The 24,731-nt window shown below is 39.3% G+C and overlaps 1 long non-coding RNA gene across 2 annotated transcripts in view; it reads right to left on the reverse strand.

Moving 5' to 3' along the window:
* The window catches only part of LOC112929330 (uncharacterized), a 119,226-nt gene that overhangs the window by 55,095 nt on the left and 39,400 nt on the right, over window positions 1-24,731 (reverse strand). Inside the window, exons 2-4 of one of the 2 annotated variants that reach the window (XR_003236919.2) lie at window positions 15,601-15,657; window positions 14,426-14,545; window positions 6,911-7,137 (exon numbers count right to left, since the gene is read on the reverse strand). This is a non-coding gene — a long non-coding RNA (uncharacterized lncRNA). Of the gene's footprint in view, window positions 1-6,910; window positions 7,138-14,425; window positions 14,546-15,600; window positions 15,658-24,731 lie in introns of those variants that run through there. The other variant, XR_003236918.2, reaches the window with a different exon arrangement.

The raw sequence follows: 24,731 nt of genomic DNA on the forward strand, positions 1-24,731 counted from the left end.
TGGATTAACCCCTCCTTCGGGAGCAATCTTGGAGTATGGCTAACAGTTAAGACTGGTTTTAATGATTTCTTAAGCCTGCCATAAAGGTGTTTAATAGGTTAAGGCCAAAGCTTTGGTCCCTTTGTGGGAAAACTGATGAGAAGAAAGTGCTTTTTGTATGGTTGTAGAAAACATTTTTTTTTAATTTTTTTTTTAATTTTTTATTTATTTATGATAGTCACAGAGAGAGAGAGAGAGAGGCAGAGACACAGGCGGAGGGAGAAGCAGGCTCCATGCACCGGGAGCCTGATGTGGGATTCGATCCCGGGTCTCCAGGATCGCGCCCTGGGCCAAAGGCAGGCGCCAAACTGCTGCGCCACCCAGGGATCCCACATTTTTTTTTTTGTTAGCTTTTTTATTACCTTCTACCAAAGACCTGGCAGCCCAGAACAAGGTCTGATATGGGTGATATAGACTAACTTTTCCTGGTCTGTATCAGATGTTGGAGGTGCTTAGACATATTAAAAAGTATTTCATTATTACTATTATGAGTAAGGGCTATTTTAATGACCTAAACAGTACCCACTACGTAAGAAGAGTCAGCAACAATATGTAAAGGGTGGTCATGAAAATGTTGAAGAGCTGCAGTGACAGCACCCAGTTTTACCCGCTGAGTGGAGCTGTGGGGTATAGTTAAAAAAAAAAAAATGTCTCTAAGTACTTTGTTTAAGCTGTGTGATTGAGCCCTTACCAATTTTTCCTATCCATTGGCAAAGAGTGTTAAGACATCAGGAAAAGGAGTGGCAGATAAGGACAGTAAAAAGGGGCAAGAAGGAGTTGAAAACCCAGCAAGATTTTGTCTCATGGAAAAGAAGAATTAATGTTTCCATAATAATCAGCTAATGCTATTTGAATGATTTTGGATTGGTCGAGAGCCACCTAAAAATTTGTCATATTGAGTCCTGGAACAATTATACCTGGGTCTCACCCAGTAAGTGTTTGACATTGGTGCCGGCCCCGTTTAATTAAGTAAACCAATTGTTAAAATTGAGTACATAATTTCTTTTGGGGGTGATGAACTTGAAATATCCATTCTAAGGACCCTGATATGATGGAGAAGTTGACAGAGGAGGCCTATGACACTATGAGGTGTGTTTAAGATTATTAAATGTATCAGACTACCAAGGATGATTCGTTCTAAATGACAAATATTGAGCCATTTAGATATTTGTTTTAATTTTTTCTTTGTTTGTGGAAAGAAAATTCAAGGAGAAAAGAAGTTGGGGTCCCCTGTTAGGGTGTCAAAGAAATACTATAGGCTATAAGTGGGACTGCCCATGGAGGGCCAAAGCCAATTAATACTCCCTAGCAATTTTTGAAGGTTGTTAGGGTCATAGTCTCCTTAATTGCAATAGTGACCCCCTGTGGTAGGATGTGTTTTTGAGTAATAATATCGCCCAAATATTTCGTGGCTTTATCTTTTGTACCTTTAGGGGTGAATAGGTAGGGGTAAGCCTACCCTGTTGGTATGATCTGCCAAATGGGCATATATTTTAGCCAAGGTGACGGCATCTGGATGTATCAAGAGAATATCATCCATAAAGTGACATATCAGAGCTTCAGGGAATGTAGTATGGGTAGACCGTAGAGCATGGTCCAGTAAATCCTGACAAATACCGGAGCTGTTGACCATTCCTTGGGGAAGGACCTTCCATGGGTGTCTTTTTAGTGGGGCTTCTGAATTAATACAGGCAAAGAGTAAAGCAAAATTCTTCCTATCATCCTGTTGTAGAGGAATAGTGAAGAAACAATTTTAAATCAATTATGATGAGGTGATAACCTTTGGGAATTGATGTTGGGTTTGGAAGACCTGGCTGTAGTGGTCCCATAGGGGCTACATGGGTATTTTTTTGGCAGGGATCATGAAGGAGCCTTCATGTTCCTGATATTTTAGGGATACAAAAAATGAGTGTGTTTCAGGGACTATGTAAGGGCTCTAAGTGGCCTGTTTCTAGTTGCTCTTGAACTAAGAGTGCCACTTGTTGCAATTTCTCCCTTTTAAAGGCCATTTTATAGGCCAATTGTAGTACTAGATCCTTAGTTTGGGGGGATTATCAACTCACCTTACAACAGCATTTTGAGCCTATTAATAAAGTCAGTGAAAGGTTCTGAGTTTTTGCCTGATTGTGGCAAGGGACCCAGTAGGTACATTGACTTTAGGGATCTTATTCTGTGCTCTCATGGCTGTCTGAGATGTCTGACAAAAACTTGCCTCTGTAATTGGGCCTGGACATAAGGGTCAGCATAAGAGCCAGACCCAGTGATCATATCAAACCCTACAGAAGTTGTATTCCCCAGATTTTTCAAAGAGATACATCATTAATGATTCTTCTAACCAAACAATAAATTGGGCTATGGTTAAAACTGTCTTAACTAAAGTCTTCCAATCCCAGGTGATCATTTTATAACCATGCCCAATGGTTTCAATCATCCCCTTAGTAAATGAGCTCTGAATCCCATTATCAGCTATGCTCTTCCTAAATTATTTAAAGACTGGAAAGGGTAGACTTTCATGTCTGGGACCTTGATTTCATCCCCTTATTACAGGGGAGTTTTGCAATATTTTATCTTCTGTTTGTCATCCTTCCCAAAAGCTAGAAGGGGGGCGGGTGGTGAGACCTAAGAGTCTTTGCTTAAACATAAGGCATTATGGTTACAAGATGATGATTCAGGAGTGAGAGAAAGAAGCAGTGGAAAGAAGGGGTCACTGAAGGGGGAGGAGAAGGCAGTGGTAGGAACAAAGTTGGTGTCTTGGACTTAATACAGGAGTTTTTACCTAGTCCCTGGATGAGCCACAAGTCTTTTCTACATAGATGCCAAACCACGAGATGTGAAACTTTCACAGGTCCTATAGCTTGGTGTACCCAACGGCCGATCTTCTCCCAGTCCTCTAAATTTAAGCTGCCCTCTTTAGGGTACCAGGGGCATTGTGGTCTAATAACTATCAGTAACTTAGTTATTTGTTTACCTGAGACTTTACATTCTGCTGCCTTTAGGAGACTAAGCAATTGCAATTTGTGTTGTTTTCCCTCACAAGAAAGACAGCCACCCATGCCAGTGGAGGAAAGAGACATAGCTTTCAAAGAAAAGGAAATGCAGAGAAAAATAAGCCAAGAAGAAAAAAAAAAGCCTTTGGGTGAACTGCCTAAAATGACCTTGCTCTAGGCATACCAGGCTATTCCAAGGCTGCCATGTTCCTTACCAGAATGAAATTTGGGTATCCTCCTCCTTTACCAGGCTTGGAAGGTCAGTCTCCTCACTCCATCATGTCTGAGTCACCACTTGCCACATGGTGCGTAGACGAAATGATTATTCAGAGTTCAATATCTTGGAACAAAGAGAGACCCAACACGGCTATACTGCCAGACACCACCAAGAAGTGTAGCCAGCGAGGTGAAGCCTCGAATCTGAGTTGGCTCTTGGCTTTATTATCATAGAATGTAAAATATGTGGAAACCAGGAAGGAAAAACTATTCAAGAAACCAGGTAAGTGAGGGGCAGCAGGGAACTGCATGGGTGACTATCTGTATGGGTCTCAGAGAAGCATTACCTACTGGGCTGTGGGGGAAGGGAAAACTAACCTTCGCAGGCCTGGCTATCTATCCACCATCATTGCTGCTTCCAGCATGTACTGTTTTCAGTAGGGACCAATGACAGGAATAATTGGCTTTTAGCACATCCTTAAATCTGTTGCCATTTATGTGTCCCTGTTCTTATTGTTTCACTTACCCAGTGAGGTCTTGCTCTCTCACATTTTACCACCCTTTTGGAGTCATCCTGATGACCAAATGACAAAATGTTAGTGAATTTGGGTTGCCCCTGCCCCGCCCCCCATGCAGACTGAGACAAAGATTCAAACACAAACCTTTATTTGGAAGGTTCTGGAAACACTGCAAGGGAAGGGGAAAAGTAATACCAGGAAGGGAAGAAGTAACACCAGAAAGGGAAGGCAGCAAATAACTTCCGTATAGGTCACTGGAGTTTGATCCTTCAAGGAAATTGTGGGCAAAAGTACAAAACCTATGTCTCAGAGTTATTCTACCCAGGATGCAAGGAAGCTAAGTTGTCAGTTGAGGAATGTTTCCCACTACTAATTTCCCAGCAATTCTGGCCTGCACTAGACCTGGGCAGAGCCCCTGTGTGCAGCTTCTGGGCAATGAAATGGAAAGTGCTGAGGAATATGAACAGGGCACTAAGAATGTGCTCATAAACTTTTCAAAATAAAACAAACCATGACTGTTATTCCTTAAGAATCTCAGCATTTGAGTTACAGGCACCTTCTCACCCTATATTCTGCAACCCTGGTTTCTGTTGGTTCTTCAACACCCTCCTAGTAAATGTCACAGCTGCCTCATCTCCAAAAATCTTTATCTCAACTCCATTTCACCAACCCATAAATATCTGGCAACACCTGTCATTTAAACTTCCTCCCGCTCCAAGATCATTAGATCTGATATTTTCTTCTTTGTTTAAAGTCATGTATCCTTTAGCCTTTTCTGTTCCCTCACGCCTTATGGACTTTATTCATCTTCTTCTTGATCACCAGTGCTTCAGTCCTTCTTTCATATGCCCATTAGGATACTCAGTTCCATCTGCTTCCTATTTACCAGATGATCATTTGTTCAGTCTATGTTCCAGATGGCAACACAGAATCCCACAGTCTAGTGATCTAACAATTCACATCTTCAGCTTCTTCTTGCATGTTCTAAACATCTTGCAATATTATGTTCAATATCATGCACCAAGAACATTGCTCAAGGCCTCCCTCATGTCAGCATTAAGAGATCTGACAAATACCAAAAGACACAGAGAGAGAAGCATTGCTATATGTCATAGTGAGCAGAACTACTTAAACTCTTCATGGGTGGTATGTGAAAGTAGCACTTCAAGATCAAATAATTTTAGGAAATTATTGGTTAAATAAAATTGAGAGGCTTATCATTTAATTTCTCAAGTCCATTAAATATGTTCATAAGCATTATGAATATTTAAGAAGACATAGCTGGCAAAGTTTTCTAAATTTACTTGACTCTAAGGGTTTTATAAAACAAACTTTGAGACAGACTGATTTATTATGATAACCAATTATTCATGTCACAACCTTCTAGGAACAGGTGCATGATATCTGGCTATTGCATGTGGTTTGGAACAGGGACTTTGGAACACAGCTATCCCCTAAAATATATACTCAAATATATACTTTATTTTGACTGATCTCTTTTTCAGCTCTGTTCATAGAGAATAGAAATTTTGCTCCACTTTAAGTAAAGTGTAAATCTTTTTCTTAAAGGGAGACTGCTTGGGCAGCCCGAGTGCCTCAGCGGGTTAGCGCCACCTTCAGCCCAGGGCGTGATCCTGGAGACTGGGGATAGATTCCCACGTCAGGCTCCCTGGAGGGAGCCTGCTTCTCCCTCTGCTTGTGTCTCTGCCTCTCTCTTTGTCTCTCTCTGTGTCTCTCATGAATAAATAAATGAAATCTTTAAAAAAAAAAGGGGGGGCGGGGGAGACTGTTCTAGTAACTTTTACATTAGGATGATTCAATGACATTGGTACTTTTCATTTCCAGGAAATTTTATGTCTGTTCCTTAGGGACATTCTGTATTGTGATTATTGCTCAGAGCATGGTCTTTCTCTTGGTAACCAAAATGCCTCACCAGTCTGTGATTAAAGCTAAGATCATATGTCCTCCAATGTCCAAAGTGCTTTCCCATTTCTAAGAATCCCACTTATGTCTCAACCCTACCACAAATATTATCAGTATTTGTCCATAAGTTGGTCCTCCAGGTAGCTTGCCTGCTCCCCACAGGGAGAGCAGAACTCAGATGCTTCCCTAAAGGTAGACTCTGCAACTACAATCATCAGTGCACCTTGCTAAAGATCCTGCTTGTCCACGGTGCCACCACTTGGCCGTCTGCTTTGCCAATGCTAAAGCCCTCGGAGTTCTGGAGAGATGTGACTGATGGGCTAACTGTTCCTATTGACCTGCAGAGGCTTACCCACCATTGCTGTCTTGACCTGCAGAGGCTTACCCACCATTGCTGGCTGTGGCTACTTTCCAAATACCTGGCAGTTCACAGAACTGAGATTCTATCTGAGCTACCAGCTTTGCAAATGCAGTTTGTGGCCAATTCAACCACGTTTGAGGTGGTCTGAAAAATACAGTGGAAGACACCTTCTAAATCCCCTTCATCTACAGGAAGGGCTATGCATTCACTTTCCTCTGAAGATTAGTTTGAGACCCAAAACAGGTCAGGTGGATGTTTCCAACTCTGGAGAAGCTCCCTGACCTTAAAAGCAGATCTCATAAGCTGTACCACTTGAAGCCCTGGATCCCAAACTCAAATGAAGATGTGATAATTCTATACTTAAAACTATCATTCAGCAGAAACAAAAAAAAATCATTCAGCAATGCAATGGAATGGCAGGAACTAACTAGTTTATGTGAATCACAGGATAGTGCTGCACATAACAAGCTCCGATTCACCTTCCTTTTAATACAGATAATATGAATATATCACTGGAAATGAAAATCATTTCCCCAAAAGAGAGCAGAAAGATTTCCTTGAACAGCACTCAGGAAGAATTGCAGGACTCCCTCTCTCCATGGGCCTGTGGAACATTAAGGTTGGTACACAAAGTATATAGATTAAAGCTGTGGTTTCTGCTATAAAATACCCTCATAATAAAGAGGAGATAAAGACCACCACAATGATCAATAGAGCAAGCATTGATTTGTTTTATACAGTCACCTAGTAAAGGGAGACACATCAATCTTTACTAGTAAAGGGAGACACATCAATCCCTCAGGGGAAGAAGTCAGTGTGGAAGTGAAGGCGAGAAGGAGAGTTACATATAATATCAGCAATGGGTGGGTCATTGTATCTACACAAAATAAGGACCAAAGTTTCTCCCCGGATCAGATGAGTCCATGTGTCCATGCACTGTTGCTTAAACCAATTCCAGCTGTTCACTGGTCAGGAGAGTCTTCATTTGGCTGGTTTGACAGAGGGGTGTCACAAGATTCCCACTGCTTCCTCATCTCCAGCTGGTACTGAGACCTGCTCTGAACCCTATGACACTCTAGGCATTTGGGTCCCACTGACGGAGAGAGCATTAGCAAAATAGTGATCAACTCATACAGCTACATCTTTAGAATAGCAAACCTCATGGGGCTTTTTCTTATAATGTCCCTGGAAGTATGTCAAGTGCATAAATCCAAAACAATTCAGATAAAGCAATTCCATGAGGGACCCAAGCCATGAAGCCCAGGCATGCAGCTTATGATCATCTGTCTTTACAAGAATTAGAATAGAAGGAGGAAAAAATTCTACCAAGGCAAGGAAGGATAATGGCAAGAAAAGGAGAGATGGACCCTTTAGGCATGACGAACAGCATGACCACCTGAACATGCACGATGCATCCATGGGGCACCATGAGCTTTCCCTGAGACCCTGTCAAGTCCTCCATGTCCTTAGTGGCCAGAAAGCCTAAAATTCCCTCCATAGGAAACAGTGAAGCATTGCTTAAAATGGGTACTTCAGAAGCTACATAATTTTTAAAATATATTCCAGAGAATGTGTAAGACTATTAAAATATAGTCTTTACTAACATTTCCTCTCTCTTTATATGACATAGTTCTTGCAGTGGCTGTAAACAGCTACAACTTTCATGAAATATGTTTTCTTAGTGTATTATGAAGGGCCTGTGGTAGGCTAGTTGGCTCTTCTCTCAAACCTTAATTGCACACTAGCCACTCAAGGATCTTGTCAAAATGCAGATTCTGATCCAGTAGCCTGGGGAGGAATGTGAGATACAGTATTTTTCACAACTCTCAGGTGATGCCCATGCATTTGATTCAAGGACCACACTTTGATTAACAAGATTTCAAGTCTTAAATTTTGGTCACCTCGAATCAGACATGACACTGATTTATTAAAAACCTTAATTATGAGACAAGAATCGTTACTTTCTCAGACTTGCCTCTTTCTCTCTCTCGCTCTCAATTTAAAGTGATCTTAATAACAGTAATAATAAAGTAATTGTTTCTACCTAACCTGTAGTTGGCCTCTTATTCTAAAAAAAAAAAAAGAAAAGAAAAAGATTCACAACAGTTGTGTTTTTGGTTTCAAAGGAGAAAAAACACTTTATTGATATTACAAAAATCTAATAGAAATGAAAAGAAGAAAAGGGAAATCTACACATAGAAGAGGGAGATAGTAAATAAGAATAAGACAGAGTTACGTCAAATCAGATACAACATCCAAACTCATCAGCTGGGGAAGCCGCATAGAGAGAGCCAGGCTGGAGTCCTGATTGAGAATCCTGGGCAGAACATCCTCCCCTCAGGTAAGATCTCCAACTGATCATCCCCATGAGGGCCATATTTATAGTGCAAATGATGGGGTCTGAAGTTAAACATTTTTTGCCTACATGCAGTTTGGAGTGAGCCGCATTTCTATGTTATCATATCTTTACATCTTCAAGGAGCCTGGGCCTTACGAGCTTGCCTCCTCTTCCACATTCTATTCATGGGGGGCCAGCCCAGCCCAGAGCTAGAGGGGAGGCAAGGCAAATTCTATAGTTCTTGGTCTCCACACCAGAAGGGCCAGTTCTGACCTAGAGGCCAGCGATGTCAGCTAAAGGGGCTCCAGAGGTCACTTATGCAGCACAAGTCTCATTGACAACATTCTTTAGTCTGCCTGCATACGAGCAGGTCAGGGTGGTTAGTTACACACGACAAATCACAGAAACCTCCAAAGGCATTCAAATTGGCAAAGAAGAAGTCAAACTCTCCCTCTTCGCAGATGACATGATACTCTACCTAGAAAACCCAAAAGCCTCCACCCCAAGATTGCTAGAACTCATACAGCAATTTGGTAGCATGGCAGGATACAAAATCAATGCCCAGAAATCAGTGGCATTTCTATACACTAACAATGAGACTGAAGAAAAAGAAATTAAGGAGTCAATCCCATTTACAATAGCACTCAAAAGCATAAAATACCTAGGAATAAACCTAACCAAAGAGGTCAAGGATCTATACCCTAAAACTATAGAACACTTCTGAAAAAAACTGAGGAAGACACAAAGAGATGGAAAAATATTCCATGCTCATGGATTGGCAGAATTAATATTGTGAAAATGTCAATGTTACCCAGGGCAATGTACATGTTTAATGCAATCCCTATCAAAATACCATGGACTTTCTTCAGAGAGTTAGAACAAATTATTTTAAGATTTGTGTGGAATCAGAAAAGACCCTGAATAGCCAGGGGAATTTTAAAAAAGAAAACCATAGCTGGGGGCATCACAATGCCAGATTTCAGGTTGTACTATAAAGCTGTGGTCATCAAGACAGTGTGGTCCTGGCACAAAAACAGACACATACATCAATGGAACAGAATAGAGAACCCAGAAGTGGACCCTGAAATGTATGGTCAACTAATATTCGATAAAGGAGGAAAGACTATCCACTGGAAGAAAGTCTCTTCAATAAATGGTGCTGGGAAAATTGGACATCCACATGCAGAAGAATGAAAGTAGACCACTCTCTTGCACCAGACACAAAGATAAACTCAAAATGGATGAGAGATCTAAATGTGAGACAAGATTCCATCAAAATCCTAGAGAAGAACACAGGCAACACCCTTTTTGAACTCAGCCACAGTAACTTCTTTCAAGATACATCCACGAAGGCAAAATAAACAAAAGAAAAATGAACTATTGGGACTTCATCAAGATAAGAAGCTTTTGCACAGCAAAGGATACAGTCAACAAAACTAAAAGAAACCTACAGAATGGGAGAGGATATTTGCAAATGATGCATCAGATAAAGGGCTAGTTTCCAAGATCTATAAAGAACTTATTAAACTCAACACCAAAGAAACAAACAATCCAATCCCGAAATGGGCAAAAGACATGAAGAGAAATCTCACAGAGGAAGACATAGACATGGCCAACACGCACATGAGAAAATGCTCCGCATCACTTGCCATCAGGGAAATACAAATCAAAACCACAATGAGATCCCACCTCACACCAGTGAGAATGGGGAAAATTAACAAGGCAGGAAACCACAAATGTTGGAGAGGATGTGGAGAAAGGGGAACCCTCCTGCACTGTTGGTGGGCATGTGACCTGGTGCAGCCACTCTGGAAAACTGTGTGGAGGTTCCTCAAAGAGTTAGAAATAGACCTGCCCTACGACCCAGCAATTGCACTGCTGGGGATTTACCCCAAAGATACAGATGCAGTGAAACACCGGGACACCTGCACCCTGATGTTTCTAGTAGCAATGTCCACAATAGCCAAACTGTGGAAGGAGCCTCAGTGTCCATCGAAAGATGATGGATAAAGAAGATGTGGTCTATGTATACAATGGAATATTCCTCAGCCATTAGAAACGACAAATACCCACCATTTGCTTCGACGTGGATGGAACTGGAGGGTATTATGCTGAGTGAAGTAAGTCAATCGGAGAAGGACAAACATTATATGTTCTCATTCATTTGGGGAATATAAATAATAGTGAAAGGGAATAGAAGGGAAGGGAGAAGAAATGTGTGGGAAATATCAGAAAGGGAGACAGAACGTAAAGACTTCTAACTCTGGGAAATGAACTAGGGGTGGTGGAATGGGAGGAGGGCAGGGGGTGGGGGTGAATGGGTGACGGGCACTGAGGGGGGCACTTGACGGGATGAGCACTGGGTATGTTGGTAAATTGAACACCAATAAAAAATAAATTTATTAAAAAAAAAGGAAACCTCCAACCACACAATATGCCTTTGTAGATAAACCTTTGTAGATGACCAATAAATAGAAACTAAAGCCACACTAAGAAACATTTCTGGAGCTTTAGGCCAACTGATGTTTCTTCAATATTAATGCATATTAGAATCATCTGGGGAGCTTGTTCAAATCCAGATTCCTGGGTCTCACCCCCAAAAGTTTGGATTCAGCAGGTCTGGAGTAAAACCTGAGAATGTGCACTTTTACTAAGATGATGCCACTATCTACGGTCTTCTTTCTGGGTATCAACGAGATAGGCTCATTCACCAAAGGACAGGCTCAAAGCAAATTTCATTGTTTAACTCAACATTGAAAATGGGATAACAATAAATTGCCTCTAAGTCAGAGGAAAGGAGTAAAGGAAGTGATTTTTTCCACTTTATTAGGAAAATTAACAAAATTTTTTAAAGGTTTTTTTTTTTTTTAATTTGTTTATTCATAGAGACACAGCTAGAGAGAGAGGCAGAGACACAGGCATAGGGAGAAGCAGGCACCACGCAGGGAGCCCGATGTGGGACTCGATCCTGGGTCTCCAGGATCACGCCCCTGGCTGCAGGCAGCGCCAAACCGCTGCGCCACTGGGGCTGCCCGGAAAATTAACAAAATTTTAAGTCAAATAATTCCCAGAAAAATAAATTCTTATATGACTTTGGAGTTTCAGAGATGATAGTAAAGACTCAAAATCCTGAAGCCTGAAATTTTCCATGTTGGGCAACTGCTCCAGGTCAGTTTTCCTGGTGCAAAGAACTAGGAATGGAGAAACAGGAAAGGAGGCTGAGGAAGGACAGACACAACCTGAGGCGATTGTGCCATGCCTGGGAGATCAGGTTTATTCTGGATTCCAAGACCTGCTAAAGGTGTCATGATCTGATGGATTTTAGAAAGTTATTTTGAACACCTGCACCCCGATGTTTCTAGCAGCAATGTCCACAATAGCCAAACTGTGGAAGGAGCCTCGGTGTGTGTCGAAAGATGATGGATAAAGAAGATGTGGTCTATGTATACAATGGAATATTCCTCAGCCATTAGAAACGACAAATACCCACCATTTGCTTCGACATGGATGGAACTGGAGGGTATTATGCTGAGTGAAATAAGTCAATCGGAGAAGGACAAACATTATATGTTCTCATTCATTTGGGGAATATAAATAATAGTGAAAGGGAATATAAAGGAAGGGAAAAGAAATGTGTGGGAAATATCAGGAAGGGAGACAGAACATAAAGACTCCTAACTCGGGGAAACGAACTAGGGGTGGTGGAAGGGGAGGAGGGCGAGTGTTGGAGGGGAATGGGTGACGGGCACTGAGGTGGACACTTGACAGGATGAGCACTGGGTGTTTTTCTGTATGTTGGTAAATTGAACACCAATAAAAATTAATTTAAAAAAAAAAGAAAGTTATTTTGAGGTTGAAGTATGGAATGCTTAAAACAAATATGAAACTAAAAACCAGACATATTCTGAATAAGACAAAAATCAGTTCTTTTCTTTTTTTTTTCAAGTAAACTCCACACCCAGCTTGGAGCCCCCCAAGGGGCTTGAACTCACAACCCTGAGATCAAGGCCTGAGCTGAGATCAAGAATGGGATATTTAACTGACTGAGCCACCCAGGTGCCCCTAAAATCAGTTATTTTCAATATCCACGAGGTGTGGGAGGACACAATGTTTTATGAAAACTCTTAGCTAGTTTATTCACCTTCAGTACATATCAGAGCACAAAAGTCTTTCAGTGGTTGCTTTTGGAAAGGAGAATTCCTGTAGAAGTCTAAAGGCTCACAGATACCTCCAACGCATTTTCCAAATAATGAAATCTTATTGTAGCTCAAAGGCACTGAAGTCAATCTACAACTAAATCAAGAAAACAGGTTTGATGATGGTAATAATGTTCAGTGACCATTGGTGATACCTAAACTTAGTGTTTTTGTTTTGTTTTGTTTTGTTTTTTTATTTATGATAGTCACACAGAGAGAGAGAGAGAGGCAGAGACACAGGCAGAGGGAGAAGCAGGCTCCATGCACCGGGAGCCCGACGTGGGATTCGATCCCGGGTCTCCAGGATCGCGCCCTGGGCCAAAGGCAGGCGCCAAACCACTGCGCCACCCAGGGATCCCTAAACTTAGTGTTAATATAAACTTCAAACACAAAATTCCAGAATTTTTAATTAACTAAAAATCTGTTTACATTAAGTGGTGATTTAGAGAACCAATCATGTGTCTTTTAGGGTAAACACTTTATAACAGCATTTTCAAATACATATACACCACTAATCATGTGCTAAAAATGTTCTGCCCAAGGATAAGAGAGGTGAGATAGGTAAATGTGCAATTTGTTGTAATTTTTTGTCCAAATTGGCACACTTTTTGAATGTGAGGGGGGGTATGTATTAATAATTATGCCAGAATACATGGTCTCCTGACTTTAGGTATAATGTGACTGGTGAATTTCAAAACATTTGTAATCTTTGTGTGAATATACATGGCCTTAGGGTGGTGTTAGTCCAATTTAAAAGTCTCATACAAAAGCATTCCATGATAAATAATCTCATAACAGACACCCTCTGAAATTTCCAACTGGGAAGTAAATACGAGTAATCCTTTTTCCTGTAGTTGGGTGGTTTCACACATTCATATCAAAGCTATAGTTCCTATTGGTTTGAGGTTCTTTGATGAGAAAACTTTCTAAAATAAAACACAAATACAACTTCTCTTTCTCTATAATTTCTATTCTAGGTTTGACCTTTACCAATAACATTTAGTTTCTTTTGCCTTTTGACAGTAGCTTGGAAAGTATTAAAGGTCTGTGCAACTATGTTTTAATAATCTCTGCTATTCTTATTGTGTTATTCAAAAATGCTAACTTTATAGGTCAAATTTATTTGTATTTTCTGTTCTTTCTCCTTCTTTGACAATATAGCTAAATTCTTCCTAATTTTATTTTAGTTTTTTAAAGATTTTATTTTTTTATGAGAGACACAGAGAGAGAGAGGCAGAGACACAGGCAGAGGAGAAGCAGGCTCTATGCAGGGAGCCTGACGTAGGACTCAATCCCAGGTCTCCAGGATCTCGCCTTGGGCTGAAGGCGGCGCTAAACCGCTGAGCCACCTGGGCTGCCCTCTTCCTAATTTTAAAATAAAATATGGGTAAGCTTAGCTTCATAGCATACACACACACACACACACACACACACATTTATGCATGTATTTGTTGTTTTATGCAAAATCACTAAGCTCTACGTGCTAGTGTGCCACAGCTTTCTCAAATACGTTACTATCTCTCTCTTTTTTGGGGGGGGGAGACACTAAACCTTTATTTATTTATTTTTTGTATACTTTTTTATTGGAGTTTGATTTGCCAACACATAGTATAATACCCAGTGCTCATCCCATCAAATGCCCCCCTCAGTGCCCATCACCCAGTTACCCTATCCCCCCACCTACCTCCCCTTCTACTACCCCTTGTTTGTTTCCCAGAGTTAGGAGTCTCTCATGTTCTGTCACCCTCTCTGATATTCCTATCTCATTTGTACCCATGTGATTTTAACTTATGGAAGTGACTGTCACCATGAAGATGTCAATGCCATTGAAAGAATTTATTACCTACATTTCCCAACAGAAGGGGGTGTGCTGATGCCACACAGGGCCACAGGCGCAGCACCAGGTTCTGGTCAGGAGTAGAAGTGGAGGGAAGAGAAAGCCTTGGCCATATCCTTTATTGGGATTTCTGCAGGAAAGGCAAGACAGAACAGAGTGAACAGTTTAGGATTGTCTCATTTGGATAATTCTGGCAGGTTTTGGACTATGAGGTGGTCTCCAGTAGTCTGGTACCTGCAGCTGGAAAGATTTAGATAAAATATTGGCTGTGGGAAGTGGTTAGGAGTATAGACTGGGGATAGATTGGTTTGCATATGAAAAAGCACACTCTATGGGTGTCTTTTGTTGTCTCTAAGAAATGGTTAGCTCCAAGATGGGCTATCCCAGCAATTCCTACAAGATTTTTATGATGTCAGAACATCATAACATACAAAAAACTTTTAAAACATGATTATTATAATTTCATGTTAACCCTAATGAGTTTATAGATTTAGTGGAACAAGAAAAAGAATAGTTGATATACAAATATTTGCCAAATACTGAAAAGGGCTACACAAAAGGCAAAGATTATAAAGATACTCTTTCTACTATTTTCCCCATTTCTGAGCTGAGTTCACATGACTGAATTGACAGTTGAACTAATTTAAGTGTGATTATCTTCTCCAATGGTCTTTATACAATCAATATGATCTACTGTGTTTTCAAGGTAATTCTATAACTGAACTCAGGGGGTTCACTTCTTGGAGTGCATTGAATTGAACATACCCCCAAGGAAATGTTAAAAGCAACAAATTTCTTATTGCTTGTTATAAGTAAAGAGACAGTGAGATAGCTCTCAAAGTGCTGTCTCCTGTGGGGTTAGTAAAAAAAAAAAAAAGAAAAAAAAACTTTTATTCAGTGGTGTATATGAGGATGGAGATAGGGAATATGAATATACATTAAGAAACTTACACATATTCTATTGCTTAGGCACTTAGATTCAATTGTGTGTGCCTAGCATGTCAGCATGCTAGTTCATACATCTGTGTTCCAAAAATGGCGAAAAACTCCACCCATAGGAGGAGATCCTGGTATTATAATGAGTGAAATGTAAGTTCTAGACAATTGAAGGGGGCTTTTGTGCAGGTGCTTAGCTCCAATCTGGCTCTAACTGGTACATATAACAGGTTATCAGGTGAGACATACCTTGCAAGGGGCTCTTACTTGAAACACTTAGCAGTCCCTGGGCTGGAACTGTTGATTCTGAAAAACAGACAAACAAAAAAGAAAACACATTCCTTCCCAGTTGTGTCCCTTCCTCCTCCTCCCCTTTCCTGATAGCTTTCAACCTTCTGATTTGAGTAACTTCCTTGTTGCATCCTCACTAACAATTCTGTCATGAATAGTCACTAAGTACTACTGTTGAGGCACAGGCTTGTAACTAGCTCTTCCTCATCATCAAAACACATGTTCTCAAAAGCTCAAGACTGCAGAACAGAAAACTTCATTAATAAATTCCAACTCTGTAGACTACCAGAAATAGACATCCAGGAAAAACCTAAATCTGGAAAAGAAAAATCTAAAATAATGATCAAAAGCCTCTGTACCTGATTCTGGCTTCTGACCACACATGTTTACATTTATTTTTATGCCAGAAACCAAAAAAATCAACAAGCCTATGTTGCTGATCTTCCATTAGATTTTATACAGATTTTTAAAACAGGGCAACCCCGGTGGCACTATGGTTTAGCGCCGCCTGCAGCCCAGGGTGGGATCCTGGAGACCCGGGATTGAGTCCCGCGTCAGGCGCCCTGCATGGGGCCTGCTTCTCCCTCTGCCTGTGTCTCTGCCTCTCTCTTTCTGTGTGTCTCTATGTATAATAAATAAAACAATTATACTTTTTCTATAGCTTCCCCGGAATGTGAAATAAAGATTTTTCTTTTTCCTTTTCTCTCCTATGTCCTCTAATGCTCTCAGCCTTTCAGAGCCAAGAGGATTTTCCTTTTCAGTTGGAGCATCTTGCACTCATTCATTCATTTATTCATCAGTCCAGTCACTCATTTACTCAACATTTAGTTGGTAGCTACTAGGCTTTAGGTGCCATTTGCAATTTAGGGCATTCCTAGTGTTCATACTGTGAACATTTCTAGCATATTTTGATAAAAGTTTAAAATTAGATTGCAAGAATATAATCGTAGTTAAGGATGTGCATCTGCTTTTTAAAAAAAATATCTTATTTATTTATTTATCCACAAGAGAGACACAGAGAGAGGCAGAGAAAGAAGCAGGTTGCCTACGGGAAGCCCAATGCGAGAACCGATCCCAAGATTTCGGGATCATACGCTGAACCGAAGGCAGACACTCAACCATTGAGCCACCCAGGCGTCCCAAGGATGTGTGTCTTAAATCCAAAGGAATTCCATGACCTACTGGCTTTTTGACCTTTAGCAGATAAGTCATCCTCTCCAGGTGTCAGTTTCACTATCTATAAAACAGAGACATTAATATTATATACGTAAGATAGGGATTGTTGTGAGGAATAGGTGATTTGGCAGAATGGGTGATACTTCCAGAACTGCCCCTGACAATCAGAAAATCTTGACACCTTTTGTTCTGGGTTTGCAGCATTGCTCACCCACATCCAACTCTAGAGTTTCTCTTCCCCAAAGGTGTTTGAATCACATCTTAAACGGTAATATGTGCATGCTCCCCTTACACCCATGAGTAACAGGGTAATTTTGTACTGCTAAAAAGTCTGGGTAATAAAAAATTCCTAGAAAATTATATATGAACCTCTGGTCTTACTAAGCATTATGGGCTGAGCTTCTAGCCTGGACTCTATTCCCTTCATTACAGGAGGTTTTGTTAAAGCCATACTGTTTCATGTAGCAGACTTCCTCTTGTGCTTAGTCTACTTCCTTTTCGAGCATGCTATTCTCCATCTTCTCTATTTTTTAAAATTCTATCAAATTTTTCAGGGCATGGTTCTAACATGACTTCCTCCATGAAGTTGGCTCTGCTTGCCCCATTTGTACCATGGCACAGACCTGACAAATTCTTAATAAGGTTCCATATGACTTTGACCATACAAGAATTTGGTATTTTTTTTTTTATATCAGGAATGTCAAGAAGATGCTAAGTGGGTTTGTAACAATTGACAAGAACATCTTTAGTATAGGGATGGTTGTGCCTTTGTCAGATTATTTCTCTTAGAAGAAAGATGGAGGAGTGCCTGGGTGGCTCAGTCAGTTAAGCCTCTAATCTTAGGGTGCTGGGATCAAGCCCCAAGTGGGGCTCTGCACTCAGTGCATTGCTTGCCCCTCTGCCCGCCCCCCCCCCCGCCCTCACCACTAGTGTGTGTGCACATGCACTCTCTCTCTTTCTCAAATAAATGTAAAAAAAAGAGAGAGAGATGGAAAAATGCTCAGATTCCTTAGCAACAGGAAGCCAGCCACCCTCCTAACAATACTCAGCTCCATCCATCTACAGGGATCCTTGGAGGAATGTCTTTTGCAAATTTTTTTTGAAAGAAAAATAGGAGATTCTCCTGGACAAACCTTTAGCTCTTCAGAGTAAATTGACCTCCATATGGCCGTTGAATCAAATACCATATCCTCCTTTGGAAGCACATCTGATATTTTCAGTATTTTCAACTTCTTGATCAATCTATCTATTCAATATCACTTGAGATCCCACTTCCTGAAAGGGGAACTTGGTTGCAATTATGTCTTCTAATCTACCTATATTTTCTTTGTCTATGTAATATGTAAAATGTCTATGTAATTTTGAATTTAGGAAAATGTTTAATTCTACTATAGAAGGGACAAAAAATTAGATAGATAAATGAACTCATGATATGAGTTAAGCATAGATAGTAAATACATCCGTAACCCAAGATATATATTAAACAGTTAAGTAGAGCATGTGACATAGATAGGAAAGGATTGAAAGGCTCAATGTTCAGAACATCTTAAGTCAGACACCTAGTTGTAACACCTTTCAATTTATGTGTCCTCTACCAAAGAAACATGAAGAACATGTGGCTGTCCATTGAGCTACTAGGAGAGCCACAGCTGTGCCCAGGAGTACTTATCACCATGTCTCTCTGCTAGAGCAAGTGTGTGTCATTGGGCCTCAGTACCTTTTGTCCATAAGCCTCTTGCATGAGCCCTATGTGTGGTCCTAATGACTATACCCCCAGTGGGGAAGGCTGATAAGGTATTGAGACAGACAGGACACATGAACACCTGCATACTAGATTCAGGTGGTATTGTCTTTCCACCCACAGGCACCCTCCCCTAAGTGCATTAAAGTGCTCCTTCTTCTTCCCCTTGCTTCTCACTGTGTTTCAAATTCTTCAAATAAACTTGTCACTCCAGCATTTTAATCTTGCCTACAGAATTGACATGGGAGTCACCTGAAAGGGCTCTTAATGGCCAAACCTAGAACAATTTGAACAACAAATACATGAGATAGTGTTGGATCATAACCTAAAGGAAAAAATAAGTATCCATATATTCATATTGATATAAATAAATGACTGAATTTTTTAAAGAGGGAGAATAAATGAATCTCCTGTGCAGAATTCCAAATAATTTCTATGGATCTCTTCCCTCAAGGTGGTAAAGCATCTCTCCATTCTTTAAGTGTAGACTGTGCCTAGTGACTTACAAAGCTATGAATTAAAGAGTAATTAATGAAAGAGGGGTTGGGAGAATAGAGTAACTTTACAGTGGAGAGACCTGCTACCTCAGCCAATTGATCAAGATTAACATTGACAGCAATAAGTCACATTGATGGTATTATTCTTGATGTATATGATACAAATGGTATTTTACCTCAGTAGTCTTCTCCCCTAAAACACATAATTCCATTCTAATCAAGAGAAAAACATCAGACAAATCCAACAGAGGGACATTCTACAAAATAACCCACCAGTACTCCTTAAAATTCTCAGTATCATGAAAAACAGAGAAAGTCTCAGAAACTGTCACAACCAAGAGGAGCCTAAGGAAACATAATGACTAAATGTAATGTGACATCCTGGAAGAGAAAAGGGTCACTAGGCAAAAAACTAAGGAAGTCTAATTAACATATGGACTTTAGTTAAAAGTCAGGTCTCAATATTGGTTAATTAACTGTAACAAATATACCATACAATGTAAAATGTTAATAATAGGGGAAACCGGTTATGGGGTATATTTGAGAGTTCTCCTTCACATTTTTTTTCTAGATATTTTCTATAAATATATTCTAAAATAAAAAGTTTACTAAAAAGCAAAACAAAACATGACAAAGCCTGAAATTTTGAGAGACTAAGTTTTTTAGTAAGCAAAAGGTACCTTCAAACAATTTGGTTCCTACACTTGTAAATAAAAGTGGTTTTTAAAAAATTAATAATTTATATGCAAACTTTTATTTTCTCAATTCACACATACCATTGGCATAGACAGATGGTGAATTAGATAGTGAAGATAGAAGAAAACATTCTCTCACTTGACAAATTATTTTCTGATGACTGACGCCTTGTCAGCTTTCCCTACACAGCTGAGGAAGTGCAGAACTCTGGAATTCCAACAATCTTAATGCCAAGTATATCCAAGTCATGGATGCAGAGAACAAACCTGAGGCTATGAAAGTTTTTCCAAACTGCCAGCCGCAGAATGATACACTGGCTCTTCAGAGGACAGAATTTCAGCTCTGCAAACACAATACTTTTACAAGGATTATGTATATGCTGAAAGTTAAAGTTAAAAGTTCAGGAAAATGATTGTACCTCTCTGCAGAAGTATGTGTTTATTTGTACCTCAGTTTCTGTGTAATCACTTAGAACTGATGGGGAGGATGGTGCTATTATTAATCATAACAGTTTTTGTCATTTTTCCATCAATGTAAGAGTACATAGTGAAAATAAAGTGTTGCTAAATCATGAATCATTATGCACCACCTTGTGCTAAACAGGATTTGATGCAGTACACCTGATGCGCTGGACCACCTAAGCACATTCCTTATATTGTGCATGCATGGGCTTGAGCAACCCAGATCCATAACAAGTAGCCCCTATAAAGCTAACTAATGTAACAGGAATTTGTGCTGGCATTGCTATAGAATTGCTGCTAAGGTCCCACATTCTAAGTTCAGACTGTTGCCTAGGCCAGTCATTTTCTCACTGTACTTACTGAGATGGTCAGAGAATAGGTTCCACTGCCAACCACCCTCTCATATAACCTCCTCCTGCCATCCTTGGTCTACAGTAAGGGAGATACAAATTAGGGACCACATTATTGCTGAAGAGGTGCTATTCTCGCTCTTCCTTCAGAGGAGGTTCCCCTCCCTTTTGCTGAGGGAGGGAGGCTTCAGGGAGTCAATTGTAAAAACTGAAGGCTTTTACAAAAAAGGACAACCAGTATTCTGTTCTCTCTTTGGATGTCTGCTTACTGTAGACTTGGGAAATTTCCTCTAGGCTACTGTAACAATGGAAAAGAAAATTGAGATATAAGGTGGTAGAGAACTGCCAGCCACTCACTTCTTAGTTCCAAAGAAATATGGAATGGATCCTGAAGTGTCTGGAGTTTTAAAAATTGGCCTCAGAAAAGTAGACATTTTGCAACTATAGCCTTACCAAGACCACCTGGTACATCAGAGAATTCAGCATGATGTCCCTATGAAATCAGAACAAAGCTATTGAAAGTCTGCAAGGCCAGAAGAATTGCAGGGAATTGCATATCACTATGGGGACATGCTGATTCATCACACAACCCAACTATATCCACAGATAATGAATTTCAGCACAGTTACCACCAACCAAATTGAAGGGTGAGACCTGCCCCCTGTGGGCATCTCTTTAAACATTTTTCTCTCCCTTTTCCACTTCCCTAAGGGAACAAAAAAGGAAGTAAATTACCCACTGTTCTGGTCTGCCCTGGAGGAGGGAAGGGGGCTTCAAAATTAGAAGAAAAAAGAGAGAGAGAGAGAAACCAGAGGATTTAATCATGCCTCCTGGAATGAGTATTCCAATATCCGACAATGACAATTCCAATATCTGGTAAGGTGTGGAATATGGCCAAGGGGGTATTAAAGAGCCACTTTCCCAGTGGGAGAGGTGGGTTTATAGGTTTAATTTTACACATTTAGGATACACATATTAGATAAAAAGCATTTTGTTTTATACCCCACCACATTGAGACTCCTTGGTATGCAAGTAGCACCAACAAGAATATAATGCCCACAGGGATCTACATGCATTGATAATTTTCAAAAAAATTGAAATAAATTTGAATAAAATAACAAACGGTGGCTACACCAATTTCCCTCTTCTAACACCACAGTTAGAAAATAATACTATCTTTAAAATTGGTTAATTGGTTAAATTAATTCTATCTAAGTACAGTAGAGCTAGTTATCACTAACATGACCATAACTCTTATGGGAAAAGATGCATCTACCTATTTTGATTTTCTTTACAAAGTAGGGTGAAGAATATTCTTTAAGGCTTTTCTCTTTAAAAGTACATAGCTTCATGACAGGACAGAAATAAAAATTGAATTGTATTAGCTATCATTGGCCTCTTGAAATGTCTGGGAATCTTATATTATATAGGATCAGTGTCACTTCCAGCTCATTGTAACTCCAGAACAGGGGAGTGACTGACATGTCTTATTAACTGCTGCTGTAAGGTGACAAAAATGTAGAATATAAAACTCTGAAAGAAGGCATGCTTTTTTGAGAGGCTGCCAAGTTAAGTCTACATGATGCCAAATATACAGATAAAAACATAATTCCTTGAGATATATTTTTGCTTACAGGCATCTGGGTGTTTGACAGTACGTAGACAAAACATGTGAATGACTGTCTAAATTCAACACCTATTTTCCAAACATTGTGTGTTGCTTGGAAACAGCCAAAGACCTGTAGTATTAAGATACAAAGTGAACTAATGTCTCCTTTGAGGCTAGTGCCCAATATAAATGTGACATCTGGCTTTTTGTACAGTCACTCAACACTGAACAACTTTTAACAGACAATTTATTTTTAAAATTAGTCTGAATACCCTATAGCTTAGACTGAGTTCCAGAAATGTGAAAACAAATACATTTTATATTTTCTGTATTCCAACTTTATAATACAATTATTTTGTATTGTTTTTAAAATAATTTTCTGTACTAATCTTTTTTTTTTTTAATTTTCTGTACTAATCTAAGATCAATATTTTCCCAGAGTTGCCACCAACAAAAATAACATTTTTCTGGCTTCACTTAACAAAATCTTATGAATAAATGAGATACATTGGTATCAATAAAATGAAGTAATAACATAACCTATTTCATAAAGTTGGTGGGAAGAATGTATCAGTTGATATATGATCTTCCAAAGTGGAAGTGCATTTAGAATTAATATAATTGGTGATTGGTTAAAGGATACTAATATTTCTAATTAGAGGATTGATAGTATGTCCAAATATTTACCTAATTTGAATACTCAAAGAAAAAAAGCAAACTGAAATGAAACTAATATTTTAAAATATAATTTAAGAAAATTCCCTGACAGAAAAGAAATCTTATATCTACATCCTGAAAGGTTAGGGAAAAATCACATACCTGGGAAAAATGTGTCAATTGACTCTGAGACATTTCAAAATAGAACTATAAGACTTTTAAAATAAAGAAGAGAGAAGAGTTCTCTCTTCCAATCCGAAAGACTAATAAGATGGGGAAATTTTGGGGTTGACAACAGACTTTCAGATAGCAACAAACAGCAATAGCACAACAGTACTTTCAAGAAACTAAAATAGAAAGTACGACCCAGGGATCTTATATCCAACCAAGCTCTCCATCAACTATCAGGCAATATGTATAGGATATTAAGTAAGTTTCTATCCAAGGTAATTGTGAACTTTAACAAAAGTAATTTTAAGAGTTAACAAAGGTGGGGTAATGAAACAAAAAGTTTGCAAATGTTAAATGCTCTAACACAGCAGAAATAACAAAGCTAAAAAAAAACAGATACAAGAGAAATGGGGAAACAGAATGTTTTTGATCATTGCCTAGGAAGTAGGTAGAAGTCAAAGCATATCATTTAAACTCACCAAATTAAATAGTAAAAAGAAAAGAGAGACAGAGAATGGTACAAAAGTTACTAGTCAAAAGATAACCATTAGGATTAAAATATATGCCTTCCTAAATATCAGAAAAATATTTTAAGTAAATTAATTTTCAAAAAAGAAAAATTAACTTCCAGGGTCGATGACCAAGTGGGAGGATCTCAAGCTCACTTTGTCCCATGGATACACTTAGATGATACCCATATCAGTGTAAATAACCCAGAAAATAACCCAAAGACTCTCAGAACAGGCTCTCCACAGCTAATCATAAAGAAGAAGCAATATTGAAAAGGGTAAGAAGGAGATGCAGTTGAACCCAAACTGGTGCACAATATTAACCACAAGATTAACCACAGGAGGGAGGGACACCACAGGCATGGAGAAGGAAGCAGAGCAGACCCTACAACAAGTACCCCAGGCATAGGGACCTGTGCTGAGAAGACAAAGTAATGGAAAGCCATCAAATTGAACAGAGGAAATAAGAAATAATTACAAAAAATGAGAATAAGTTAAAGGAACTCAGCAACACCATCTAACATAATAACATTCACATTATAGGGACTCCATAAGAAGATAGAGGAAAGGGGGCAGAAAATTTTTTTGAAGAATAATAGGTGAAAACTTCCCCAATCTAGGGAAGGAAACAGAAATTTAGATCCAAAGATCACAGAGAGCTCGCCCAAAATCAACCCATGTAAAACACATAATAATTAAAATGGCAAAAAGTAGTAACAACAAGAGAATTTTTAAAGCAGCAAGAGAAAAAAAAAAAAAAAAGCCGAATACAGGGGAAACCCATAAGTCTAGGAGCTGATTTTTCAGAAAACTTTGCAGTCCCAAAAAGACTGGCATGATATATTCCAAGTGCTGAAAGGAAAAAAAAAAAAAAAAACTGCAACCAAGAATACTCTATCCAGCAAAATTATCATTCAGAATAGAGAGAGAGAGTACGCCAGACAAAAAAATATTAAAGGAATTCATCACCACTAAACCAGCCTTAAAAGCAATGTTAAAGGAGATTCTTTGAGTGAAAAGGAAAGATCGTGAACAGGAGTAAGAAAAATAGGAAGCACAAAAGCAGTAAAATCAGGTAAAAATCAAGGAATTCACAAAATAATAGGATATAAAGTATAATATCATATTCATGAAACATGGTGGATAGAGGAATAAAAATGTTAGTACTTTTTTTTTGTATTTTTTTATTGGAGTTTAATTTGCCAACATAAGCATAACACCC

The sequence above is a fragment of the Vulpes vulpes genome, chromosome 13, assembly GCF_048418805.1.
Source record: "Vulpes vulpes isolate BD-2025 chromosome 13, VulVul3, whole genome shotgun sequence".
Lineage (NCBI taxonomy): Eukaryota > Metazoa > Chordata > Mammalia > Carnivora > Canidae > Vulpes > Vulpes vulpes.